Source organism: Orycteropus afer, unplaced genomic scaffold (genome assembly GCF_000298275.1).
Source record: "Orycteropus afer afer isolate SDZICR_OR568_19922 unplaced genomic scaffold, OryAfe1.0 scaffold00174, whole genome shotgun sequence".
Classification (NCBI taxonomy): Eukaryota; Metazoa; Chordata; class Mammalia; order Tubulidentata; family Orycteropodidae; genus Orycteropus; species Orycteropus afer.
Window position 1 is genome coordinate 3,013,694 of NW_006921761.1, and position 8,802 is coordinate 3,022,495.

An 8,802-nucleotide genomic window follows, 5' to 3' on the forward strand; every position below is an offset into this window, starting at 1 on the left:
GCCCACAACCATGACCCATGCCAGCCCCAGAAGGCCCCTCCCACAGCAGTAGCCAATCCTGGCCCAGGTGGCTCTTCTACGAAGGGCCGGGAAGGTAAGATATGACTGACCACCACACCACCACACCCAGCAAGAGGCACGCCCGGACTCCTGTAGGAAACCCAAGATCACAAATAAGCAGTTGGGAAAAAGTCAAAGAAAGAACCACCCATATGAGGCCACAAAGTCCCTCACAGCCACCCCACGTGAGGGAAGGGCCGAGGGCAAACTGAGGCTAAGAGAAGTCACACGGCCTCAGAGCCCCAGCCAGGACCGTGGGAAGGCAGGTCTGTCTGTGTTTGCCGACCGGCCCTTTCCGGGTGGTGGCCTGTGCGCGATCCCTCACACATCTCTCACCACCGGTGGTAAAATGGACCCATTTTTTGACAAGGAAGCTGAGGTTCCAGAAGTGAAGTCACCTGCCCAGGTTCCCACGACTAGTCCAGGGATGGCCCATCTGAAGAGAAACGAGGGCTGATACAAAGCCCTGAGCTTAACCCCGCACCCTGGTCCAAAGCCACAAGACAAAGGGACCACGAGGGGACAGGGGGAATCGGACCAGGCCCCTGGGGACAGCAGGGGGTGGACCAAAGCACGTCTGGGGCGGGCCAGAACCCAAACCAAAGCCATGAGCCCATTCCGACTCGGCCGCTTTCAAATCTGAAGCAAAGAACAGGAGGAAGGAAGAGAGAGGAAAAACCCACTAAGGTTTCTGAAGTGTGTCCACTGCGCCAGGCCTTCATAAGCAGATCTGCCTGGGCCCCAAGGGGAAACAAGGCAGCAACGTGGGCCTTAAAGGTCGGAGCTGCCCAGGGGAGAAGGGGCTGCCAGGCAGCTGAGCTCCCTGGCCCTGACAGAGGCCCGGCTGGCCGCGGTGTCCGGCGGAGTGGAGGTGCAGGCATCCTAGGTGGGCCTGAATCCAGGGAGGCCGAGCCTCTGCTGCTGACATGGACGGGTTACCCAATTCCGCTTGGGTTTTACCACAAACGTGGTGAAACTGCGCCCTGCAGGTTAGTAAGCGCGCCCCACCAAGCCCGTGCACTCGTTGCTCACTGTGAATCCGTTCCTGACTGCGGGAGAGATCCTGGGGGGGTCTGTGTGCTCCTGGCCCCTGGCTCGGGGCTTTTTCTCCAGTACCCCCGCTTCTCTCCTTTCCCTCCTCTCCACACTCCCCACAGAAAAGGCTGGAACAGTCAGGCCTACAGAGGGGAGGGCACTTAGGGGTCAAGGCAGGACCTGTGAACTGGCCCCTTCAGTGCCCTTGGCAAGAGGCTTGATGCAACCTGTACCCACCTCTGTGACGAAGCTGGTTTTGCTTGTTTATCAGGAAGAAGGAATCAAACACTGGTGGGAGGGGGAAGGAAGAATGAGTTCCAGATGGTCATTTCTGCTCCTTGAGCCTGGGCCCCAGGCACTCAGGAGCAGATCCCAGCTCCGCCTTTTACTAGCTGTGACCTTGGACAAGCTGCTTAATCACTCTGTGCCTCCAGTCTCCCATGTACAAAAGAGGGTAACAGCATAGGGTTATTGTAACAATTAAGTGAATTAATCTACCTAAATAGTTCTGAATAGCCCTGGAACATAGTGAATGTGTATCAATTTCAGCTATGATGATTATCTGGTGGCACAGTGGTTAAAGCATTCGGCCACTAATGAAAAGGTCGGCAGTTCAAACCCATCAGCTGCTGTGCAGGAGAAAAATGAGGCCGTCTGCTTCAGGAAACGCTGTGGGGCAGTTCCACTCTGTCCTCCAGGGGCACTGTGAGTTGGAATTGACTCCACAGCGGTGGGTTTGGTTTTTTGGGTTTTACCGATTATCACTACTGTTGGGTGAAGGGCTAAAGACCTCTGGCCTTGGGAGAAGCTGCCCTAGTCAGATGGAGCCTCTGCCCTTGGGGGGAACAGGGCTGTTGGTACTGAAATTGATCTTTGCTGACATCTTTCAGTCCCTCTGGGTGGAGACATGTGCTGAGTAGGTGAGTGAGGGAGTGTGATGAGATGCTCACCCAAGAACAGTGAGGCCCTCACGACAGGATCCTCTCCTCATTCTCAGGGGGAAACTGAAGTCTTTGTGTGTGGGGGGGAGTTGCTCAAGGTCACACAGTGAGTTCACATGAGAACCAGGTCTAAGAATGGGCCCTCCTTCCAAAACCTCCCTGCTATGAGACTCTCATTCTGTCCACTTTACACACATCCCCCATGTTTCTAACGGCAGGAGTGATGGTCAATGAACATTTGCTCAGTGGCTTCAAGAAGCGAGGGTTCTGTGTCCTGAGGATTTGCTCAGCTGCCTCCCCCTCCACAGGAGGTCACTGTGGCCAGCACAGATGCCCACTCTCCCTGCTGCCCACCCACACACACCCCTGTAGGCACTGGGCAAGTAAGTCACTGCCCCTCTGGGCACCATCTGGGTGAGAAGTAAGGATGCCATCTGTGTTTTCCACATGTCTTCAAAGTAGGGAGACCCTTTATTGAACGAAATCTTTAAAAAAATCAACAGATGACGGCAGAGCTGCTAGGGTACGCCTGCCCCCATAGCTCCCCACCACAGAAGCCCGAGAGGCTGCACAGCAGAAAAATTCCAGAGTGAGTTTGGCCCTGAAGGTGGTTCTGTCTCACTCCTCTGGTGCTGGGAGATGTGGCTCTAGTGACACTGAGATCCTTAGAGATGATAAGAGGATGCAGGGGTTCTGGGCTGGGCCGTAGTCCTGGCGGGGCTGGGAGATGTAAGTGCTCAGTGTGGTAGAAGGAGAACAGACAAACTGGGAAGTCAGAGACCTGGGTTCAAATCCCAGTTTAGCCACTTACTGGTCAAAGTGTACCTTGGGCACTCAACCCAAGGTTGAGGACACCAAGGTACACAATCTGTGTAAATCTACAAAATGAGTTGATAATCGCTGCCTTGTGAGGCTATTAGAAAGGCAGGAACTGTATATGAAGTACCAAGCTCTGTGCCTGGCATGCAGTTTAATAGTTTAGAATGGGTAAGGAGTCTTAGCGGCACAACAGTCAAGTGCTCAACTGCCAACCAGAAGGTCAGTGCTTCGAATCCACCCAGTAGCCAGTGGGAGAAGGAACTGCCTGTATGGGCCTGTGAAGATGACAGCTTAGAAAACGCTCTGGGGGGCAGTTCCGTTCTGTCACACAGTCGCAACGAGTCAAAATTGTCTTGACAGCACACACAACTATTAGTATGAGGTGCAAGAGGCTTCCAGTGGGCCCAAAGCCACTGCCTCTCGGCCACTTCTGTGTGTCCCCAGCAGGGACATAAGGGCTGGGAGCAGGAGCTGGAAATGTCTGAACACTGGCCGAGCGTCTCCTGGAACCTAAGCTGCCTAGTGCTGTGGTGTTTTCTCAGCAATGCCTACCGTCCCAGCGCCCCGGGTGCGTCTGTAGTCAGAGATTCAGTGACACTGGCATCTGTGCAGTGATGAGGTAACTGAGGCCCAGAAGAGGTCATCCTTAAGACTGTCTTTAGGGCATGACATAAAGTCCACATGCAGAGACACATCTATGAGTGCTACCTGACCTGAAGGCCGACACAACAGCTCTGAGCTGGTGGCCTGGAATCAAGGTTGGCCTGTGCTAAAGGCTCATTTGGTCTGGGTCACCAGGGTCACCAGAAATATCACTTTCTCTTGGGAACTCTCCACCACTCAAAATGGGGAGAAACAGCCGCAAACATCCATTAATAATTAGAACATGCAATGTACAAAATGTGAATGTAGAAAAATTGGAAGGTGTCAAAAATGAAATGGAATGAATAAAGATTGATATCCTAGGCATTAGTGAGCTGAAATGGACTGGTTTTGGCCATTTTGAATGAGCAACCATATGATCTACTATGCCAGAAATGACAAATTAAAGAGGAATGACATGGCATTCATCATTACCAAAAAATATTTCAAGATCTATCCTGAAGTACAATGCTGCCAGTGATAGGATAATATCCAAACCCACAAGGAAGACCAGTTAATACTATTATTCAAATTTATGCACCAACCACTAACGCCAAAGATAAGGAAACTAAAGATTTTTACCAACTTCTGCATTCTGAAATTGACCTAACATTCAATCAAGATGTATTATTACTAGTGATCAGAATACAAAAGTTGGAAACAAAGAATAATCAACAGTAGTTTGAAAATATGGCCTTGGTGATAGAAATGATGCTGGAGATCACATGATAGAATTTTGCAAGACCAACAACTTTTTTTCATTGCAAATACCTTTTTTCAATAACATAAATGGCGTCTATACACATGGACTTTGCCAGATGAAGTACACAGGAATCAGATCAACTACATCTGTGGGAAGAGGAGATGGAGAAGCTCAGTATCTTCAGCCAAAACAAGGCCAGGAGCTGACTGTGGAACAGACCATCAACTGCTCATATCCAAGTTCAAGCTGAAGCTAAAGACAATTAAAACAAGTCCACAAGAGCCAAAATATGACCTTGATTATATCCCACTTGAATTTAAAGAATAGATTTGATGCAATGAACACCAATGACTGAAAACCAGATGAATTGTGGGATGATACAAGGGATGTCATACATGAAGAAAGCAAAGGGTCATTGAAAAGACAGGGAAGGAAGTAAGACCACAATGGATGCCAGAAAAGACTCTGAAACATGTTCTTGAATGGAGAGGAGCTAAAACAAATGGAAGAAATGACAAGATAAAAGAGCTGAACAGAAGATTTCAAAGAACAGCTCGAGCAGACAAAGTCAATAGCATAATAAAATGTGCAAAGCCCTGGAGTTGGAAAAGCAAAAGGGAAGAACATGCTCTGTATTTCCCCACTCAACCAGGCCCAGCCAAGCTGACACACAGACTTAACTACCACAGAACCTGTACGTAGACCAGGAGGCTGTGATTGGAACAGAACAAGGGGATTCCGCATGGTTTAAACTCAGGAAGGGAGTGCGATAGGGCTGGATCCTTTCCCCATACTGATGCAATCTGTATGCTGAGCAAATCATCTGAGAAGCTGGACTATATGAAGAAAAGCATGGCATCAGGACTGGAGGAAGACTCATTAACAACCTGTGATATGCGCACAACACAACCTTGCTTACTGATGTGAAGATGACTTGAAGCACTTACTGATGAAGATTGAAGACTACAGTCTGCAGTATGGATTACACCTCAACATAAAGAAAACAAAAATCCTCACAACTGGACCAATAAAGCAGGATCACAATAAATGGAGAAAAGATTGAAGTTGTTAAGGATTTCATATTACTTGGTTCTACAGTCAACAACAATGGAAGCAAAAAACCAAAACCAAACTCATTGCCGTCAAGTTGGATCCAACTCACAGTGATCCCTCCTTGGGTTTCCTAGGTAGTATCACTATGGAAGTAGATTGTCCAATGTCCCTTCTGAAGAGCGGCTGGTGAGTTTGAACCTCCAGACTTCTGGTTAGCAGTCAAATGCCTTAGGCACTATGCCACCAGCGCTCCCACAATGGAAACAGCAGTCAAGAAATCAGATGACATATTGCACTGGGAAAATCTGCTGCAAAAGACCTCTTTCAAGTGCTGAAGAGCAAAGATGTCTCTCTGAAGACTAAGGTGCACCTAACCCAAGCCACGGTATCGTCAATCACCTCATACGCATGTGGAAGCTGGACGATGGGTAAGGACACCTGAAGAAGAGCCAATGTGGCAAAGAACACCGAGGCACCGTGGGCTGCCAGAGAGGGAACAGAGCTGTCCTCCAGGAAGTGCGGCTGGAATGGTCCTTGGAGGTGAGAATGGCAGACTGGTTCTCACCTACCTCGGTCATGTTCTCAGAAGGGACCATTCCCTGAAGGACATCGTGCTTGGGAAAGCGGAGGGTCAGCAGAAAAGCAGATGGCCCTCAATGAGACAGACTGACACAGTGGCTACCAGGACGGACTCAAGTCCAGCAAGGACTGTGAGGACGGGGCAGGACTGGCAGTGTTTTGTTCTGTGCACACAGGGTGGCTATGAGTCAGAGCTGACCTGCAGCAGCTAGGAACACAATGGCCACCTGGGAACTCTAGGGAGGGCGCACACTTTCCTGGGGACCCACGGCCCTATGGGGGATGTCTCCTAAACTGCAGGTGGCCATGAGGGGAATAGGCCTGGGCCAGGATTTTGCAAGGGCCTTGGCTGTTTGTGTGCATATGTGGAGATGGGGCACACCCCCAACCTGCCTTCTGCCAGGTCCCCACCTCTCTTTTGAATAACAAACTGTCCTCCTCTGCAACCTGCCAGACCCTGCATCTCCAGCCCAGACGTTGTCACCTGTGTCCAGTTACAGGCTCATCCCTCTGGTCCTTCCCTCTCACTCACAGTAAGCTGGCCACCAAGTCCGGCAGACCCATCCCTTCCTCCCCTGAGCTCCCTGCCCTACGGAGCCGCTATCATCTCTTGCCTGGGAAATGGCAGCCACCCCCCCGCCCCCCAGGCCTTCCTGGTCTCATCCAACGTCCATGCTGCCATAGTTCTGGTCCTGCTCCTACATCCGTGCCCTTGACTGGCACCCCAGTCCCTCATCCCCACACGGTCAAGGCCAAATTCCAAAGACCTTCTGGGACTTGACTGCCTCCTCCAGGAAGCCTTCCATGGGCTCCCTGGCAGAGAAGGTCTCTTCCTCCTTTGAGCTCCCACTCCTCACCTGCACCTGTCTCGTGGCTTGGCTTCTTCTCTGCATCTGGCCGGAGACGTGTGATGCCTGTTACCTGTCCAATCAGCTTTATTTACTCATTTCTAGCTAATGAGCTCTTGGTGAGGACCATCCCGGAGGACTGAGGCCACGGCTTAGTAGTGAGCTGAGATGACGGAAGAGAGAGCAAAGGGAGAGGGACACAGAGCGGGAAGGCAAAGAGACGGGCAGAGAGCTGCCTATCGCGCTTGGAGAGCGAGTTCTTAGGGAAGAAGCCCCGACCATGGACTGACTGCTGCCTTAGAGAATTTGCAGGGTTTTGGCTCCAGTTGCAAAGGAAAGAACTGGTTTCCCAGGCAAAGTCCCAAAGTGGTCTCTTCCTCTGCCATGCTTCCTGACACCATTGCCCATCATTTCGGTTACCAAGCGCCGCTCTGACAAGAATGTACCACCAGTGGGCTGGCCTTAACACACAGGAGTTGCTTCTTACCATTTGGAGGCTTTAAGTCCGAATTCAAAGCGCCAGGCTCTAGGAGCTGGGTGAAAGCCCCTCGACTTTGGGCTTCAGCTCTGCCTCCTGCTCCCAGCCCATTGGAGCTAGAGGCATTTCTTCACTCAGACAGCTGCTGGCTGCTGAGGCTGAGAAGCCCAAGGTTGACAAGTAAAAAGTCACAGTCCCAATGTTAGGGTTTTAATTTAAGTCCATTGAAAATCCCAAGGTTGGCAGAACATGGCAGGCTGCTGAACAACGACTCGGCTACATGCAGGGTTCAAACGTGCCATAAGCTAGAGACCATTCCCAAAGCTACTTCTTATATACGGGAAACAGACCACATCCCTAAAGCAGCTGCTCACCTGCTCCACCAATTAACTCCACCATGGAGTTAATTACCAATCTCACCATAGGGAGTAACTACATCCAGCTGCCCAGCCACTCAACCAGGCCCAGCCAAGTTGACACACAACCTTAACCACCACACCCATCACCCTTGTTCTTTAACTACGTGACAACCCCATGTCACTTCACCATTCTGGGAAGGACCCTGGAGATCATCGGGGCGACCACCATTGTACAGAGGGGAAGAGCCTGCTCAATATACACAGCGAATGCTTCTGGGATCCAGGGCGGAAAGCCAGAGCTGCCACCACGGCCCAAGGGAAGGCAGGTGGGGCCCAGTGCCAGCGAAAGTGCTCATTCCCACTGCGGGCACCTCACTAGCCCACAGGTGGGGCGGGGTTAAACGGATTCAGATCTGGAGGGCGGACTCAAGAAGACTGGCCATCAGAGCCTGCAACCCCAGCTTCCCATCAGGCAGAACTTCTGAGCTCCATTCATTCCAACGCTTGTTCATCAAGTGAATCCTGTGAGCCGGAACTACCCTGGGAACAAACCTGGTCCCTGCCAGCTACGAACGGGGAGCAGGCCTGTGGCTGGACACATGTGTGTGTGGAGGGGAGGACTGCCACAAAGCCCAAGCAGGATGGACAAGTGCTCTGCGGGGGAACCTGGGGGATGTGTGCTGAGCCCTGGAAAGGAGTCTAGGAGGGAAGGGAGGGCCGCAGGAGGGAAGAGTTGGTGGCGGTGGTGAGAACTGGGAAGTGAACCCAGAAGGGAACACTGTGAGGGCTTCCCAATGACCCGAGTGTAGGGTGCAGGCAGCGGGTGACCCCCAACTCCCAGAGGCCCCAGGCTGGGGTGGAGCGTGTGCCTTTCTGTGCCCTGCAGACAATGGGGTGGAAGGAAGGAGCAGGCAGTGCCAGGCTGAGCCCTGCAGTTTAGAAAGTTCACCCAGCAGCCACAGTGAGAGGCTGGGCAGCGAAAGGCCAGCGGTACTGGGAGGCGTCTCGGGAGCCAGACTGAGCCCAGCACTGGGCCTGGCACAGAGGGCGCGCTCGGGGGACGACGACCGAGGGAAAGACTGGGAAGAATTCGCCGAGCTGTCCTGAGGGGGCTGGAAGGGGCCAGCTGCTTTGCAGCCAGAGATGCCGCCACAGTTTGGGGGTTTATTCCAGTCCTCACTCTCTGCTCCTGAAACAAAGCCAGCGCCACGCCTCGGCCGGACGCGGAGCGCTAACCCCACCAGCGCCCGCGAGCCTCGCCGAGCGCCATCTCCAGCTCGTCGCC